We start from the raw sequence: 19948 nt of genomic DNA on the forward strand, positions 1-19948 counted from the left end.
TACTACAGAGTATGTGAAATATAGTCCCAGATGTTCCACTGGGGTACGTGGTTGCCTGAACAAAGGCATCCCATATTTGCTCAAAGAAAACTACATGTCCAGCCTGCCTTTAATCCTCCTCAAGAAGGGGAAAGGTGTCCTGAGGCATTCCTGTTAGATCCTGCCCCACCATGATATCTTTGTACTCTAGAGTATCTTCAGTGCCCCTAAGTATTTCAATGCAAGTAGCTACTTCAAGCTGTGTCTGACCTATGTAATATTAAAGGGAAACAGTCAAAGCATGGTCTGTAGTCAACGAAGCCCAGAGGGTGACACAACCGATGAAGAGATGACTACCTTCAGGTTTGAGAAATCACTTGCTAGACCCCATGGACTATCTACAGTGTCCCTGCGTGCAATCAGCTAAAAAAAGTTAAAAGACATGAAGGTCATCTTCTCCTGCTATGATGTCTTGCACTGAGTTGTGTAATGCTTGACTATCTTGACATAAAGAATAATAATAAAAAATCTCCAGGGGGACAGTCCAGCACTGGAATAGTGTCCCAGAGAGCTGTGGAGTATCTGTTTGTCATGGTTTAACACCAACAAGCAACTAAGCACTGCTGAGTTACTCGCTCAGTCCCCAGCAGTGAGGTGGGGGAGAGAATTGGAAGAGGAAAAGTAGGAAAACTGGTGGGTTGAGTTAAAGGCAGTTAAATAGATAAAGAAAAAGCTGGGCACACAATCAAAGTAAAAGAAGGAATTCATTCACTCCTTCCTATTAGCAGGCAGGTGTTCACCCATCTCCAGGAAAACAGAGCTCCATCACACAGAACAGTTACTTGGGAAGACAAACGCCATCACTGCAACACACCCCCCACCCCTTACTTCTGCCAGCTTTTTTTGCTGAGCATGATGTCATATGGTCTGGAATATCCCTTTAGTCAGTTGGGGTCAGCTATCCCAGCTGTGTCCCCTCCCAACTTCTTGTGCACCTCCAGCCTACTCGCTGGCAGAGCAGTGTGAGAAGCAGAAAAGGCCTTGACATTGTGCAAGCTCTGCTCAGCAGTAACTAAACCATCCCTGTGTTATCAACACTGTTTTCAGCACAAATCCAAAACACAGTCCCACACAAGCGTCCATGGAGAAAATGAACTCTCTCCCAGCCAAACCCAGCACAAGTATTTATGTACAGAATCGGCTTTGCCACTCTGAAACGGTCTCTTTGAAAAACTAGCCCGGTGGGGGTTTTTAGCCCAAATGCCTATGCAGCACTGAAGTGTGTTTCCACATATGGAGCAGCTTTGCACAATGTCTGCTCCAAGAGGGGAAATATCTCAGCCTGCAATTGGAAATGGCTGATGCTGGGAGGGGATAAATGCCTCTCCTGAGACAATATTTGATATGCATACAATACAAAAAGATTGGAAGGTGAATGGGTATGACGGAAAGAGGAAAACTGCCCACCCAATGGAGCTTTGCAGAAGGAGGAAGGAGCGGTACACAGTATAAGGTGACACCAGTGGGATTAGCACGTAGGAAAGACTTTTGAAGGGAAGGCTTTGCAAGGGCATACCCTGACTTCACCCAGCTGCAAAATAGAGACTGGGCAGTGTATTGAAGTGATGGTGAGAAGTGTCCTGGGGTAAAAGAGTGTGGATGAGAGAAGGTTGGAGAGATTTGGGCTGCAGAGATTTGAGGGAGTCCTTGGATGTTCAGAGTAGGCTGAGCTTTGGAAATGAGAAAAATAAAGAAGCTCTCAAGGATGTTGTGGAATTACTAGTACTATCACCAAGAACAGTAACAGCACATTGCTGTAAGGCAATTCCTTATTCTTCATTATGATTAATTAAAGCACTTTCATTTCACTCCCAACATTCATCTTGACATGACAAAAGAGCCATAAGTTCTCGGTAGTTAGCCTCTGGCATGAGTTCTTAAAGCAATGTTTTTTCTGTCATGGCTAGCTCTTTGTTGTCATTTACATGTTACACTTCTTAGACAGCATTGCCCTTTAAATCATCCCTGCTTCCTATCTTTTCTCCCTGTTTTGTGGAGGAGGGGGAGATGGAAGAGGGGAGGTGTTTCTTTTTTAGCCAAAGGCAGCAGAAGGAGAGATCCCAGATTAGTGCAAAGGCACAAAGGAAGCCAACATTGCCCCATTACTGACATTACCAGTCTCTGAAGTCCGAATTGTGCAGCAGGGACCCTGGAAGCTCTGAGCTCCTTTCATCTGTCCTGCATCTCAACATGTAGAATGAAACTAACCTAGTCAAAAAGATTCTTTGGATTCTCTTCACAGCCTGAAGCACCGCATTTGCCAGGAGACTGCCCAGGAGACCAAAAGAGGACTCACGCTCCTCTGCACAGAAAGCTTAGGTGTTCCCAGGAATCTCAGGAGGCACGGCATACCGATTCCTGGGTTCAAGGAGCTGGTCAAATTACTTGTCTCCACTTCCGTAATGGTGGCTGCGATGCCTGGCCCATGTGCAGACTCTGTACAGGGATGCTGACGTTCATGGAGCAATCTGCTTGGACCTGAGAGCCGGCTGGCCCTGCTTGGAATCCAAGGTAGAACTTGAGACCTCCTGAGTACAGGACCATTCCACCCTGAGTTCTCCTATGCCCCTCTGCTGTAGAGACCCCCACCTCCAGCTGAATTCTTTCTCCTGGGGCACACTGCAAGGCACAGGCTTATGGAAAGTTTATTGGGAAAGGGAGTGCTGGGATTCTGGTCCAGCCTCCCAGCAAAAGGTGGGGTATCACCAGTTCCAGGGTCAGGTTGGCTGAAACATCATGGGGTTTATTCTGCTCCCAGTGCAGACCTTGCCCCCTTCCCCTTGAAAAACTTCAGGAGGTCTCTGTTGGCCAAAGCCACAAGGGTGTGAAAGTGCCTCTGGACAGAAATTCCAATGTGTCAACATTTAAGATTTGTGGGCCAATGCCTCTGGCAAGATAGCGATATGGGGAACTGCAGGACACTACGGGTAAAGAAAGAGAATGACGTGGTTAACTGAGCGGCACCCATGGTCATAAACATTACAGCAACCATCTCAGAAGTACCATAAGAGCGTATGCAGGGCCAATGGGGAAAGGATTAACATGGCAGGCTACTCTTTTGGAGGGTAGGAGAGAACAGCTTGGGCAGAGGGAAATGAAAAGGGAAGCAAAGGATGTGGTCAGGGCTGTTTGGGGACACCTGTGAAGCAGCCCTGCACCTGATGTGAAGTAATTCTGTGGTCAGGGAGAACCTGAGAGCTTTCTCTCATTTGAAGACATGAAGGGGAAGGAAGGACAGCATCATTCAGGCTGGAAACGACCTTGGGAGGTTTCTCGACCAACCTCCTGCCCAAGACAGCGTCAGACCAGATTCCTCAGGGCTTCATCCAAACACGGCTTGGTCACTTTCTGGGATAGAGCTGGCACACGCCCTCTGGGTAATGCCTTCCAGCACTTGACTATTGTCATGTTGGAAAAGTTTCTTCCTGCATGTACCCTGACCTTCTCTTGTTTCAGCCCATTGCTTCTTGTCCTTGTGTCTTGTACCATGGACATGAGGCTGACTCAGTCTTCCCGGGAACAGTGCAATGCTGCTGCATGTTCCCCCAAGATCTTCTTTCCTCCCGGCCAAACAAGCCCAGCTCTTTTAGCTTCTTTTCACATTCCAAGTGCTCCTGCCCTGACCACCATGGTGCCATTCCACTGAACAGGCTCCAGTTTACCAATGTCTCTCGGGTATTGTGGGGTCAAAACCTTGGCAAATATTCTGGATCTGTTCTAAAATGTGCTGAGCAGAGGGGGATAATCACTTCCACTGTCTGTGCTCCTTCTCATACACCCAGGATGCCGTTGGCCACCTTTGCTGATGGGTCATCTTTTGCCTAATGAAACCCAAAGACCACTAGAGCCTTTCCCACAGAGCTGCTACCTAGGCATGCAGCCCCTGGCCTCTGTCATTGCAGGGGCTTAGTTCCCCTTGGGGTATGGACTTTGGATTTGTCTTTATTGGATATCATGAGGTTCCTTTTGGCCCATCCCTCCAGCCTGTCTATGTCCTTCTGAGATGGCAGCCCTGCCCTCCAGTGTAGTGTCTGCTCTCCTCAGTGTGGTGTTGTCCTGGTTTTGGCTGGGATAGAGTTAATTTTCTTTCGAGTAGCCGGTATAGTGTTATGTGTTGCATTTAGTATGTGAAGAATGTTGATAACACTGATGTTTTCAGTTGTTGCCAAGTAGTGTTTAGACTAAAGTCAAGGATTTTTCAGCTTCTCAAGCCCAGCCAGCGAGAAAGCTGGAGGGGCACAAGAAGTTGGCAAAGGACACAGCCAGGGCAGCTGACCCAAAGTGGCCAACGTTGTATTCCACACCATGTGACGTCACATCTAATATACAAACTGGGGGGAGTGGGGGCGGGGGGAATCACCTCTCGGGGACTAACTGGGTGTCAATCGGTGAGTGGTGAGCAATTGCACTGTGCATCATTTGTACATTCCAATCCTTTTATTATTACTGTTGTCATTTTATTAGTGTTATCATTATCATTATTGGTTTCTTCTTTTCTGTTCCATTAAACCATTCTTATCTCAACCCATGAGTTTTACTTCTTTTCCCGATTTTCTCCCCCATCCCACTGGGTGAGAGGGCAGTGAGTAACTGGCTGCGTGGTACTTAGTTGCTGGCTGGGGTTAAACCACGACATCATCCCAACTCCAAAAGGAGCATGGGGGATGGTGAAGAGGGGGTTAACAGATAGTACAGAACCATTCTGTTGCTCCTTCCTCCTCACACTTGTCCCCTTTTCCAGCATGGATCTTCTCCATGGGATACCACCATATTTGCAGTCAAGGCTATGTGGTGTTCATTCCTTTCTGTCTTACTTTTCTCCCTTATACTCAGAGAATCACAGACATGTTGAGATTGGAAGGGACCTCTGGAGATCATCTGGTTCAACCCCTCAGCTGAGGAAGGCTCAGCTAGGGTATATTGCTCAGCACCTTATTTAGGTGAGTATGGAATAACTCCATGGATGGGGACTCTCAAACTCTCCGGGCAGCCTGTTCCAGTGTTAAACCACCCACACAGTCAAATAGTTTTTTCTTGGGTTCAGATGGAATTTTATACACATCAATAAGATCCTCCTCAACCTTTTCTTCTCCAGGCTGAACACTCCCACATCTCTCAGCCTTTCCTCCTAGGAAAGATGCTTCAGTCCCGTAAACCAGCTCTGTGGCCCTTTGCTGGACTTGCTTGAGTAGGTCAACAAGTATGATGCACTGGGCAGCCCAGCACTTGACACAGCACTCCAGCAGTGGCCTCAGCAGTGCTGAGTAGAGAGGAAGGATCACTTCCATCCATCTGCCAGCAATGCTTCTCCTAATGCAGCCCAGGACGCTGTTGGCCTTTGCCATGAGGGTGCATTGCTCGCTCATGCTCAGCTGCTTGTCCTCTGGGTCCTCAAGGTCCTCCTCTGTGGAGCTGCTATCTAGGTGGTCGACCCCAGCATGATGTCCACATTGTAGTTGGATCACAAGCTGTCCTCCCCGAGGGACTTGTCCTTCTTGAAGATGACCTTCACCTCTGGCACAAGTCCCATGGTGCTGCAGAGTTGCCTGGGACTGCAAACCCCTCTCCTGCCAGGGCTGCTCAGCCCAGGCCTGTTTCTCTCTGGGATTGGGGACTGCAGCTTTAGCTCTTTGTGGGAACCTCATTCATCATGATGTTGCCACCTGCCATCTACTCCAGCATGCCTCTGTTGAGCAGCAAAGCCTTTCTAGACAAGGGCTGCCAGCACCTGGGGGAAGGCTTCCTTGTTACAAGTCTGCCCTTGGCCCTGGTGCCACATCTGAGGTGCTGCAGTCCTAATGGGCATCAATGCCCACCACCTGGGGTGTGGATAGCAGGAGCGCTGCACACCATGACAGAGCTGTGACATGAGTGGAATAAGAGCTGAGGTGAGGAAGGGCAGCTCCCACGGGTTATTTAGTGAATGGAGACACAGCATGTTTAGGAGAGACCAACAGGGAAGATGAGAAGCGGGGGATGTTTTGTGTGATGTCAGGGCAGCTCAGATATATATGGACGATCTCTATGGGACAGGCAACTGATTTAGGTGGGAGCTTCTGTGTGAGTCAGCTTCCGAATAGACCATCCAGTCTGATGCTCACCTGGACCTGCAACTCCCAGAAGAGGAAGAGCTGGTCAGGGATGTGAAGGCCAGTGTCATCCTTGGCCATAGTGACCATGAAATTGTGGTCTCCCAGATCCCCAGGGATGGGAAGAAGGAGAATAGCAGAGAGCAGACCCTGCACATCAGGGAATGAGAATTTGGCCTATTGAGGGCACTGGCAGGTGGGGTCTAAGATGGCAGTGTCAAGACCCTGAGCAGCATCACCTGCGGCCTCCACCCACACCTCTGTCCATGGGCCCAGGAGACGATTGAAGCCTAGGCCTGAGTTTCAGCCCCAGCTTGACCTATGCTGTAGGGCTACTGGTCTCCAGACACAGCCATAGACACAGCCTTGCCTGTCCATGGACCTTGTTGATTCAGACTTGCAGGCTCACTTCCCACCTTGACTCTATGGGTTGCACAAGGGAAGGACTCTGGCCCTCTAAGTGCCAGAACCCAGCTGATTCATGGAGGCCTGGGGCCTTTCTGCTTCCTTCTTTCTTGTCATCACTTGGTCAGGTTTTTGGGGAAGAGGAGGGAAAAGCAAGGGTGGTTTTCAGGTGCCAATGATTGAACTGGTGGAGCAGAACCATCACATCTGAAATGATCTATGATCAGGGAGCTGTGTTCGGAGAAGACGTTGGCACTGTGCAAACACTATACAGCAACAGCTAAAACACTGGTGTGTGATCAGCACTGTTTGAGGCACCAATGCAAAACATAACACCATAGGGGCTGCTACGAAGAAAGTGAAACCCACCCCAGGCAGACCCGGGACACTTGAACCAGAGTCCCCAAAATGGACACAGTGGTGTACAGGTGGTTTGACAAGTGATGGGCAGGGGAGACAATATTTTCCCTCACTCTTTTGGTGATGCTCCTCTTTCTACTCTCCAGGACACTGCTGGCCACTTTGGTACCAGGTAGCCCTGGATCATGTGGATCACTGCTGGATCGTGTTTTGTCTTCTGTACACCACCAGGGCTGTTTCCTCAGAGATGCTCTCTAGCCAGGCAGTCCCCTTCCCCTGAAACTGCAGGCTGTTAGTCTATCCCAGGTGCAGGGTCTGGCCTTTGTCTTTCTTGTATCTCACAACGTTCCTGACAGGACAGTCCTTCTGCCTCTTAGGTTCCCGTGAATGGCAACCCAAGGTACAGGAATGGTCCTTCCAACATAGTGCCATCAACAAATGTGGTGAGAGTTGCCTCCTCTGGGTCATGGACACAGGTGTTAAACTGCACAGCACCCAGGAGAGTCCCCTGTGCAGCCCCACAATACCCCAATATGTCCCTCTGTCCTCCAGGTAGGGTATGGCCCCTTCACCACTGTGCTCTCAGCCTCATCATCCAACTGGTGTTTTGCCCATCTCTTTGTCTATCCATCCAGACCTTAATGTCCTAACTTGAGCAGAAGAATATTGAGGGAGACTGTGCCAAAAGTCTTGATGAAGTGGAGGTAAATGACATCCACCGAGCTCCCCTCGTGCACAAATGCACTTCCTTCATCATGACGGCAATCAGGTTGGCAAGGCCTGATTTACCCTTGGGAAGTCCATGCTGATGTTCTCCTTTTTTAGGTGCCCAGAAATGTCACCCATGAGGAGTCATTCAATGGCACACTCCTCGTCAAAGTGACCTTGTACAGCCTGTGGTTCCCTGGGTTGTACTTCTGGTCTCTTTGGAAGATGGGCGCAACATTGGTTTGTCTTCCATCTCAAGACACCCCTACCAATTCCATGACCCTTTACAGAGGACATTCCAAAGAAATATCAGTCTTTCCCTGTAACTTCGTTAACACTATTCTGCCTGTCCTACGGACTACTTATTTTCTCTAGTCTTTCATGTAGTTGCACCTGTCCTGACAAAACGACCATTTGTGAAAGTCATCTTTTCAGATGCAGACTGCCTAGGCAAAGGCCCTTTCCATGATGCTCCACTTCTCTCCTTCCCTTCCTCTTTGTTCGTCAAGATACCTGTCCCGCATGCAGCTGCTTTGAGCTTCAGGGAGTTACAAGCTTGCCTGTCTTCCAGGGGTCTAATTGTCTCTTTAGCCAATTCTTTAATTGTGTTTATATGTAACTTTTTCGTATGCATCACAAACATTTCTCATAAGACTATCCCTTGTAGAAAGGCAGCCTCATTAGGGGCAGCTTGTACTTCCCAAGTTGTTGAGGAGTGCGACTTATTGTTTTTGAAACTTCATCATGATCTTTTCTTTGCTTGCAAATAGGAAAAATTCTTCTGGGCCTGTGTGCAGCCGGTTCTCTAAGGAGAGCAGGGGGGAGATGGTGCAAAGGAGCTGTAACCTCCAGCTGTAGAGACCAGTGGAGAAGTCTGAGGCAAGGAACAGAGATGTAAGCCCCAGGTGGCCAATGTCAGAAGTGCTGAGGTTTGAGAGGTGAGGAGCAAGGGTGTCCATACAGTGTCAGACCTCAAGGGACTGCTTTTTGTAGCTGTCCAGACCTCCTGAGGAGACAGTCTGCATCATTATCACTTGGAGGATGCTTCTATCACCTCTTCTCTAAACCGAAAATAATAAAAGCTTTTCTTAAAAAAAAAATAAAGTAAATCATAAGTATAGGTGCACTTTGAAATCTTCCTCCTTAACTACACTATGAAATTTTTCTAATTAGCTGTACAAGTCTTGCAGACTTGGAGATAATTGCAGGAAGACACAAGGCTCGTTAGGGCTTTCTGTATTTTAATGAGCCCCATGGTGTGTTTGAGGCTGAGTCCATGAACCTCAGCTACTGAGAGTAGACTGAAAGAAACTTCTCAAGAAGTCAAAGTCAGAAGAAAAGTACCTTGAAGAATTAATGGACCCCACTGAGGGCCATTCCTGACAAAGCCTCCCCAGGGACTCGTTAGAGCAGATACTTGGAGGCTGTGATTGCAGGTAGGCAAAAGCACTGTGAAGGTGTCTATAACGCTGAGAAAAGATTTGCTTTGTTTTACGAAGCAGAAAGGCCAAGCCCTGATCTCCAGGCCTTGGGAAGACAGATTCTGTCCCTCACAGGTGAGTCAGGGCTCTTCCTGGGGACAGCGAGATGTGAGGGTGAGCAATGCCAAGTGTAGGAAAACTACACAGTGCATCCTGGATTACCCAAGCAGGGGTGAGGAAGAAACTAAGTCCAGAGCCTCAAAACAAGTTTTGCCTGGTAGGCCTCCATGGCAGAAGCTACTGTCAAATCCAAGGTGACAAATCCCTTGGACCTGTTTGGCTTCTCAGCCTTGCCAGAGCACTTGGCCATCTCTCCTGCAGGCTGTCATAACCTGCCCCATGCCTTACCTCCTTCCCTTCAGGCTGTTGATGTCCATCTTGCTTTCCCACCTAGCTCTCACCCCAGCATTTCTGTTCCTTCACGGATGTTTCTCCAGCCTGGCTGGATTTTCCTTGAAACACAAGGCCATGGGCTGATCTGGGCTCCCTCTGGGTAACCTCTTGCACCACATGGCTACCCTTTGAGTGACATTTCTTTCTCACCACATCCAGTCTGAACCTTCTAAGCTGCACTTTGCGTAGGTTTCCTTCTCTTCCCACTACCAAGAAAAGCTCCATCATCTCTGAAGCCACCCTTCAAGCCGGTGCACTCTACCACTATAGTGCCCTGAGCCTCCGCTTCACCAGGCGAAAGAAGCCCAAGTCCCTCAGCCTCTCCAAAGAGGCCCCACCCTGGCAGATGTCCTCTGGGACCACTCCACTTCTTCCCCGCTCCTCCAGACTGGGGAAGAACCCTCCACTCGGACAGACTAGTCCAGATGTGGCCACATCTCATTGAGGAATGAGAACACCCTTGCCTGGGTGGCCACCCCTCTCCTAATACAGCCCTGTATGCAGTTGGCCTTATTCACTGTTTGTAGTGTTTGCTGTATTAAATGGCATTTCAAATGATACTGCACAGAGGCTGTGTGCCTTTCTTACTGGGGACATAAGCAACCAGAACCTCTGGGTACAGAACAACCACCGAGTCCTGTGCCTGCTGCTGGCTATCAGATTCTCAGGCAGAAGTGATGTCATAGTCAACATGCCAGCCATGTGCCTGCTGATGGCCGATGACCCCAAGAGATTGGAGATTCCAATGAGCTCACACTCGCCTTCATGGCCATGTGCCTCCTACTGGCCTATGAGCTTCTCAGACATAATTGGTGTCGGAGTGATAGCCCAACCCATCAGCCTTCTTGTGGCATGTCAACTGAGCAGCCAGAAGTAACCTCACCGTGATCTTCCAAGCCACATGCCTGCTGCTCTCCCGTCATGTACTCAGGCAGAAGAGGTGTGAGAACCCATATCCGAGGCCTTGTCCTAGATGGGCCTACCAGGTACTGGGGGAAAGGGATTCTCCCAATCAACACGCTTCTGTTGGCCTGCCAGAGACACTGGCAGATGTGAGCGTAAAAGCACATATCCCAGCCATGAGTCAAGGGCTGACCTATCAGCTCCTTCAGAAAGAAGTGACCTCACAGTCCCTTTCCCAGCCACGTTCCTGCTGCTGGCCTATCAACTCCAAGGACAGAAGGGACCTCCCAGCCACCTTCCCAGCCTTGTGCCTCCTGCTGTCCCATGAGATCCTGAGGCACAGCTGACCTCACCATAGCATTCCCACCCATCTCCTCCTTGTGGCCTATGAGGTCATCAGACAAAGGTGTCCCGATCCAATATCGGGGAGGGTTCTTAAATGATCCCAAGAGCGAGATTAAGACACAAACGAGGTCAGATGCTGTACAACCTTCCAAGTTTTATTTCCTATAACAACTGATAACTGTGATAGGACAGAGGGAAGAAGAAAGGAAAAAGAGGCAGACTTAAGCAAGAAAACGGAAGAGAGCTAGCAAGACTAGTTACTACCAGCAAGAAGCCAGAAACGTCCCGCTGAGTTGGTCCCTATGCAGGTGATAGAGGGTTTGGTTCTTCTTCTGCTGCCAGCCAGGTGTCTTTCCCTCATGTTCAGGTGTTACAGTCCTTCAGATGTCTTCCAGGTGCGGGTCTTCAGCTCTCCCCACTTTTCTGCTTTTTGAGGGGGGAATATGCAGTTCTTTTATTGTCCTAGTCCCCATGATTTCTCTGATAAGTCCACCCGTTTCCACAGGACTCATTACCATATGTGCCGCCCTGAGACCCTCCATGGGCACATGCCCAGGTGCTCATAGTGGTTTCTTCACCTTGCTCATGGGCAAGCACAGCTCGGTAGGCGTGGATATGGCGGATTCTTCAGAGACATCTTGTGCGTACTCCCCCACAACAACAGGATGTTGAGGCAGCAGCAATGTTGAGACAACCAGCCAAAACAGTCTCTCACACCCTGCTGCAGCCTTGTCCCATATGGGGCTTTGCAGATAGCTCTGCTCCAATGTCTTCAGAAGGAGAGAGGCTGTACAGGGCTGTCCGTTCCCCCAAACCAGCCCTTGGACCAGCAGGAAGATGGAGATGGCCTCGCAGCAAAGCTCACCTGTCAAGTTGGGGTGACCAGCAAGTGCTGGAAATGGCCAATGAGAGACACTGGGAGTGACAAAGACCCTGAGCCACCCTTCCTGTCTGTCCACACCACCAAGGCCACAGACCGACCTTCTCTCTCCTGCACCTGCATGTCTTCCATGCTTTCTACAAGCCCTGCCTCTGCACCACAAACCCCCGGTGTGAGTCCTTGCCCTGCATGGTCACACACTACGAGTTATACACTGGTATTTTTCTCTCCTGGGCTCTTTCCAGCACAGCACAGCTCCCCCTAAACTCTTCCAACTGCCTCTGACCTCCCTCCATCTCCCCTGCCCTCTGCCCAGTGCAGCCCAGTCTGGCATGGCCCCACAGCTGTGCCCATCACAGGATGCGGCAGAGCTCTGGGCACTGACCCCACAGCCCCAGACCCTCTGAAGGGCACAGCAGCTCCTCGGGCGTGGAGGGGGGTGAGCCCCAGGGGTGGGGGGCATGCATGGCACAAGGCCTGAGGAGATCCCCTTGTGTGATGGAAATGCTGCAATGGAAGGCAACTCTGACACAGAAGTGCCTACTGCCTGTCCTTGCCTGTGACCACAGGGCTGCCACACAGCAAGACTCTAACCATGCTTGAAGAGCACTCAGGCCTTCCACCAACCAAAGGGTTCAGAAGGAAAGCATGGAAGTGGGAAAAGAGCAGCTCGGGAAAGACGAAGCGCTGGTGCTCCCAGGCAGTGCTGCTGTGCCGGGACTCTTCTTCCCCTCTGCACACAGGCACTGCTCCCTGCAGCTGCAGAGCAGGTCTTGGAGGGAGGATCTCAGAAAAACAAGTCACTGCAGGGCCCTTTATTTTGGTTAAACTCACAGAGAGTACAGCTCTTCGTTTGCACAGCCTCCAGGTCACAGAAAGCCTGGATATATTGTGAATTAGAAACCAGAGAAAGACAGACATTTCTTTGTGGAAAGCATGCAAATAAGTAAAACAAAGCAAAAAGAGCAAACAAAAATGAGATTCAAACCCTGAAATCACCGTAAAAGAAACCAGAAGAAAGGCTGGGCCTATAATGAGATAAGTGTTATGCAGAAGACAAGAGGCAGTTTATTTCTTTGGAAAAACATGCAGTGATTAGTTTTCTCAGGGCATCCTTGATCTCATGGTTTCTCATGCTGTAGATGAGGGGGTTCAATGTTGGAGGCACCACTGAGTACAGAACTGCCACCGCCAGGTCCAGGGATGGGGAGGAGATGGAGGGGGGCTTCAGGTAGGCAATTATTCCAGTGCTTACAAACAATGAGACCACAGAGAGGTGAGGGAGGCAGGTGGAAAAGGCTTTGTGCCGTCCCTGCTCAGAGGGGATCCTCAGCACAGCCCTGAAGATCTGCACATAGGACAGCACAATGAAAACAAAACACCCAACAGCTAAACAGACAGAAACTACAAGTACCCCAGCTTCCCTGAGGTAGGCATCTGAGCAGGCGAGCTTGAGGATCCGGGGGATTTCACAGAAAAACTGGTCCACCGCATTGCCTCGGCAGAGGGGTAGTGATAATGTATTGGCAGTGTGCAGCACAGCATAGAGGAACCCACTGCCCCAGGCAGCTGCTGCCATGTGGACACAAGCTCTGCTGCCCAGGAGGGTCCCGTAGTGCAGGGGTTTGCAGATGGCGATGTAGCGGTCATAGGCCATGACAGTGAGAAGAAAATGCTCTGCTGACATCAAAAAGACAAACAGAAAGACCTGTGCAGCACATCCTGCATAGGAGATGGCCCTGGTGTCCCAGAGGGAGTTGGCCATAGCTTTGGGGACAGTGATGGAGATGGAGCCCAGGTCAAGGAGGGAGAGATTGAGGAGGAAGAAGTTCATGGGTGTGTGGAGGCGGTGGTCACAGGCTACGGTGGTGATGATGAGGGTGTTGGCCAACAGGGCAGCCAGGTAGATGCCCAGGAAGAGCCAGAAGTGCAAGAGCTGCAGCTCCCGTGTGTCTGCAAATGCCAGGAGGAGGAACTGGGTGATGGAGCTGCTGTTGGACATCTGCTGCCTCTGGCTGTGGAGCACTGAACAAGGAGGCAAGGGCAGTGACAAGTTAGGGTATTATTCTCTGACCAAAATCAAATCCATTTCTCATAATACATGTTCACTAGATTTTTACCATTTCAACGAGATCTCTGTTCAGCTGTGTGGATGGAGCTCTGGTTGGTGCTGGCTGGGTGTGCCATGACTAGCAGGACCTCTGTCTACTGGCTGCCAAAGAGTCAGCCCTGCTCTGCAGCAGTGGCTTTCTGGGAATGGTGCCAGTTAGTTCTGGTGTTTGAATTGGTCAGATGAAACTACTCCTAATGTAAAAGTGTTTGTCAACATCTGCACTGCCAGGGCTAAGAAACACAATCAAAGCATTGTTTGAGAGATAGGGGGGGTTACACCTCTCCCCCTGAGAGGTAATATTCTTGCATTACTGGGTAATATTCTTGCACTTCAGAAATCCTCATCATTTCTGCTGCATTCAGATAAAACAAAGTGGGTCCTGCGGGGAAAAAGTACTGCCTGTGGCATAGTGCAGTGTGAGGAGAGCTGATCCGTCACTCTGTCTTCTTTCTAGCTACCCTTAGCTCTTAACTTTCTGAGATGGAGGGTAATAACACTCCTGTGTTAACCTGAAGAGACTCCAGGCACTACTGAGCGCAGAGAGATCCACTGCCCAGCACCAAGTGACTCCCCCTTCCTGAATGTCTCTGCACCCCACCTCTTGCCAAGGACACACATGGTTCATTTCACAAACCCAGCAGCATTTCCTCGCTCATGGAGTCTCTGTGCTTTTCCATGGGGCATTCAGGTAACACCAAGATGCTATGGGACAGACCTGCATTCTGGAGGGCAGCTCACAGCTAGGAAGGACACCCCAAGAAAATAGCCAAGTGTCCTGATGATGGTATCTCAGGAAGGGAGAGTCAGCTCATTTCCTAGGGAATGACACAGGCTGCATTGCCCACAGCCCCACAGCTTGGAGGAAAGCTTGGACACCTGTAACCTTGTTCCCATGGACACAGCTGCATGGGAGGACCCAAAGATCAGCCTGTGACTCTGCAGTTGAAACTCCCAGCCAAGAGAAACAGCCAGAATAAGGCAATAGTAGCAATAACACACTAGTGGAGAATCAAGAAAAAATGCAGTGACTGACTGGCTCAGAGAGGCAAATGCAGAGGCAGCTGGGCAGTCAGGAAATAGTTAAGCCTTACCCAGCTGTACATGCCACCTCCCAGGCACCAACACAGCCAGGCAGTTCTTCTCAGTCCCTGTGCTCTACTTCAGGAGGCTCCTGTCAGACTTACTGATCCCTCAGAGTGTCACCTCAGGAGTCTCTGACTTGTTCAAGCACGACAGCTCATTTTCCATTTCCCCTGAAAATTCTCCAAGAGTAGGAAACAGAAAACCAAACTCAGGAAAGCTCCTTAACTTTATAGCAATCCCTGCTTTGACCTTGCCCTTGGAAAGTGCCCTTGGAAATCTCCTGGGGATGATCTGGAGCTGTGAGCAGCCCCGATCCACACAGCACCCTCTTGTCAGCAGAAGGACCCTCCCCTACTGCAAGTTGGTTTTCCACCCACAGCTTCTCCCCACTCTGCTGCTGGAGTTCCCCAGGAAGGCAGAGTACTTTGACCAGCAGCAGAGTCCCTGTCCCAGCACACAGCCCCCTGGCCGCAAGGACCCTGCTCAGAAGGACAGCCCTGGGCACCCCTGGCTGCACACCCACCTTCACACTCTGCAGCCATCCCCGGGTGAAGGCAGCTGACATGCCCTGTCCCTCTGAGGGTGCAGCAGGGAAGCTGTGCTCCAAAGAGCGTCCTTTTTGTCTACACAGCATAAACTGTGAGAGTTTTCCTGAGAGATCCCATAGACTGTGGGATGTGCCAACTTTAGGAGATCATTCCAGGAACCATAGCTGCATTGCCCTGCAACAAGACACTTACCCTGTTAAGGGATGTGAAGATTTTTCTCCAGGTCAGCTCTCCTCTCTCCTCCCCCCCCAGGCTGCCTTTAGCATCTCTCTCTGCCTCACTTCTGTCACCTCGGTGCCTGCAGGCAGTGCCCTCAGCCCTGCTGCGCTTTGCAGAGCAGCTGCTCCTGGGCAGAGCTGTCTCTCTGCAGTGCTGCCTGCTTGCTATGATTTCCCTCCAGCCCTGGAGCCCAGCCCAGCCCAGCAGCAGAGGACCAGCTCAAGGCAGCCCTTTCTCTGCCCCCTCTGGGCTCCCTCCAGGTGTCCCTGGGTCTCCAGGGGAACCTGCCGGGAAACAGGCTGAAGCAAACACTGGTGTTGCCTCCCTCAGTTAAGGAGAAAAACTTCTTTCCTGAAATAACATTTTTGTCTCGGAGAGAAAGTTACATCTACATGCCACATTTCTGCTCAGGGCATTTGAAGGAAGCTCAGCTCCCTCCCATGCACACCACAAAACCAGAAGAGGTGGGATACCTCTTGCCTCAGTTCAGGTGTGAGCAAAATAGGTGTGAGCATGTGAACTCCTTGTCTCAGCTTCCATCTGAATTAATGGAGATGGAAGGCAGGAGTTAGGTGTTCAAATGCAAATCCCTTGTGACATTTGAACTGCAAGAGGTGGTCCAATATATACTTAGGTAACAGCAAAGTTCATAGAGACAGGGCAACATCTTGGGAATCCTGTATGAGCCTGGTGGGAAATTCCTTTGGCCAAGTGACATGACAGCTTATGCCCAAATGAAGGCCAAAAGAATCTTTTCCTACTCCTTATCTTCATGGCACTTGATACAGGTATTCATATGAACGATTGCAGTCATGCACCATAGCGACAGCTGGGTCTCTCTCTTTTCCATCAGCGGAATTTACAATACCTCCACTGACTGTAATGGCATGTGTCCCAGTTTCGTCCCCACACTTCCTAATAGAATAAAGGGCAGGTCTTCTATTTACTGTCCAAATGCAGGGCCACAGAGCTACACGAGATGCCAAGGCTGGCAGGGACCTCACAGGAGCTAGAGGAAAGCAATTCCCACTCACAGTGTGTGTCCTAGACGTCCCAGACGGCATCACATAGAGTGCGATTTGGTGCCTGTTTTCCATACACTAAAGCCATCAGTCAGAGGCATCAGTCATCAGATGCCAACAGAGAGGCAAGGTCTGCTCCTTCTCCACCCAAGAGCTGCAGGCATTGCATGAGCAGGAGGCATGCCACACAGGGGTTTGTACTCACTCCCTTGATGATCCAATCAATGAAAAGACCAAGAATTTTCAGAGTGTGCCTGGATACATCTTGTCTTCAAGAAGAGCATACTCCAAGCACAGCAATGGTCCACATCAAATTTTAGTGTAAAATCAAAAAGGATTTCAAGGGCACCACGATGAACTTTTGATACTTCAGGAACAGTTAAAGAAGAAAAAGTGGTAAGGTAGGACCACTGCTGACATGAGGAAGAGTAGCTCTAGATAGATCTGAGGTACTCTACGTCACAGCCTCCGTCAATACCAGCAAGGTCTCCCAGGCCTTTGAGCTGTGAGGCAGGACTCTGGAGAATAACAGCCAGCAGTGGATGGGGATCAAGCGCGGGGTTACTCAAGCAAACTACACCCTTACCAGTCCATAGGAATGAGAGCGAGCTGCATCCAAGGGTGCTGAGGGAGTGTTCTTTTCTCGAGGAGGTGCTGGCCTGTTATGACCCCAGTAAGAAAGACACTTGGACCCTGGGAGGTACCTTTTATCATTCTGTGCATTAGTGCTAACAGTATAAATAGAGAACCATGCAGATAATCTCAGGCCTCTTTAGATGGTGGGAACCCCAGGTGGTGTAGCATTAAATGGGCCTTCTACCTGAATTCAGCAAACCATGCAGACCCCACCCACAGAAGACAGTCTCCTGTTCTGGTCATTCAAACTACTGTAGGATTTTCTTACAAGGAACAACTTTACTCGTCGTCTCAACAGTCAAACAGAAATGATGCTTTCATGAGTATGTTTTGCTGCACTGTTAGATACAGGCAAGACTACGCAGGAGGCATGATGTCCAGTACAGAGTGGGACCTGCCTGCAGGCTCTTGTGCAACAATATGCCTCTAAGGTTGTCCTGCGGGAAAGGGATCTGTGCAGCGTAACACAGGTTTGATGGCCGTGCTGTACGTGCAGCAGGGTGCAGCCCAGCACAGCCCTAAGAACTCGATGTTCAATATTTTTCTGGTCAGGACCAGTGATTCCCTGTGAGAAGTCTGTGGTCCAGTACACTGCCACAGCTGACATGTCGTGGCCCAAATGTGCACTGCCAGGAGGAGCTGGAGACCCATGGCTTGTCACAGAACTGTGATGGTTTTGGATTAAATTACTTGTGGTGAGATAGCTTGCTGAGATATGGTGCTGCAATGGAGGGATACAAGCTCTGCGCAGGGAGCAGCAGGGAGGACGAGGACTATGCCCCCTGTATGAAGGGGAAGCCTGTATTTGTGGAGGTCCTTTATGTGACAGACAACGGGTTGGACTAGCTTTTGTCATTTAGGATCAGAGCAGGAGTCAGCAGGAGTGACCTTGTGTTTTCAGTTACAGACTGCTTGCTCAGGAAGAGGAAACAGAACAGGTCTTTTGTCAGCAACCCCAGGAAGTCTCCAGGTTCATAAGCAGGATCCTGTGGTGAACAACTTCAAGTGCCCTGGCATTCCCTGGCAAGGCAAAGTAACAGGGTGCCAACAGCCTTGTCGATGGGGTATCATGCCTTTATAGTGCAAGCACCTATATAATTGGCACTGCCCAGAATGGCCACCACTGATGTGGACTCCTTTGTTGCAAATATTTATATTTAGGCAGATTAAACATTTATTTTTTTTAAATACTGATACCCTTAGGCAACTCATGCAAATACTTGAAGGATTATTGATGCATTTTAACATGATTATCAACAGAAGGTCCACCAGCTTTACATCTCAGGAAATGGGACACCAGTGGCCAAGGGGAGGATGGTCTGGGGACTGTCCTGGCATCTGGGAAACTGAAGCTCCCATCTCCCCAACACCCTGCCCTCCTCGGTGAGGGGTGTGAGAAACTCTGCCAACGAGGTCAGAACTCACAGTCATGACAAGTATCTGATGTCTAACTGCAGCCAGTGTTGGCTTGCCAGCTCAGGATTTCAGCTTCCATTTGAGTCAGAACCACTTCACACTACATCCAGCTTCCCTCTGAGGCTGGCTGCTGTGTGGCACAACTGTCCTGGCTCTCCAGGCAGGTTGGGCAATGGTTTGATGCCTGAATTGGAAGTTTTCCCCATTCTGGGGTAAAAGACCTTCAAGGAGAGAAGGTTGTAGAGATCTGGGTTGCAGAGTTTTGAAGTAGTCTTTCTAAAATTTGAGCAGGCTGAGCTTTGGAGCCAAGGAAAAACAGAGACGCTCTCAAGGATGCTTTTGAATTAGTGGTACTATCACTGATAACAGTAACATGACAGTGCTATAAGGGAATTCCTTCTCATTCTCGATGATGATGATGATGATGAATTAAAGCTCTTTAATTTCATCCCCAACGGTCATTCTTACTTGGCAAAAGGGCTACTACACTTCAGTAGTTAGCCTCTTCCATGAAGTTTTAGAACAGTGTTTTTTCTCTCACTTCTACCTCTTTGCTGTCATTTAAAGATTACACCTCTTAGACAGAATTGCCCCCAAATCATCCCTCTTCCATATATTTTCTCCCTTTTCTCAGGGGCGAGGGGGACGTGGCATAGGGGAGTTGTTTCTTTTTTGGCCAGAGAAGGCCAAGGGACACATCCCAGGTTAGGAACAAAGGAAGCCAGGATTTTTATGCGGTGTACACGGACACAGCACCGTTACCTGCATTTCCAGTGTCCAAAGTCCTAACTGTTCAGCAAAGAGCCCGGAGTTGTGAGCTCCCTTCATGTGCCCTGTATGTCAGCACGTAAAATGAAACGAACCTAGTCAAAAAGTGTGTTTTGATTCTCTTCAGAGCCAGAAGTACCACATGGGCCAGGAGACAGGTGAGGACACCTAAGAGGGAATCCCACTTCTCTGGACAAAAGCTTAGGTGTTCCCAGGAATCTCAGGGTGCACGGCATACAGATTCCTGAGTTCAAGGAGCTGGTCAAATGCCTCATCTCTGTTTCTGCAATGAAACAGAGCTCTGGTTCATGTGCAGACTCCGTACAAAGAAGGTGACAGTAATTGAGCACCCTGCTCTGAAAGGATTAACAAAGTAGGCTGTTCTTTTTGGAAAGGTATTAAGATAGGAAGAAAGACCTTGGGTTGTGGCAAATGAAAAGAGAAGCAGAGGATGTGGTCAGGGCTGTTTGGGAATACTTGTAAATACTTGTAAATTCACCTGATGTGAATTATTTTTGTGTTCAGGGAGAGCCTGAGAGC

General features: G+C 49.6%; 1 pseudogene; it reads right to left on the minus strand.

Moving 5' to 3' along the window:
- Nucleotides 1-12707: 12707 nt before the first annotated feature.
- LOC126036814 (olfactory receptor 14C36-like) lies at nt 12708-13605 on the minus strand (annotated as a pseudogene).
- Between the last annotated feature and the right edge of the window lie 6343 nt (nt 13606-19948).

The sequence above is a fragment of the Accipiter gentilis genome, unplaced genomic scaffold, assembly GCF_929443795.1.
Source record: "Accipiter gentilis unplaced genomic scaffold, bAccGen1.1, whole genome shotgun sequence".
Classification (NCBI taxonomy): Eukaryota; Metazoa; Chordata; class Aves; order Accipitriformes; family Accipitridae; genus Astur; species Astur gentilis.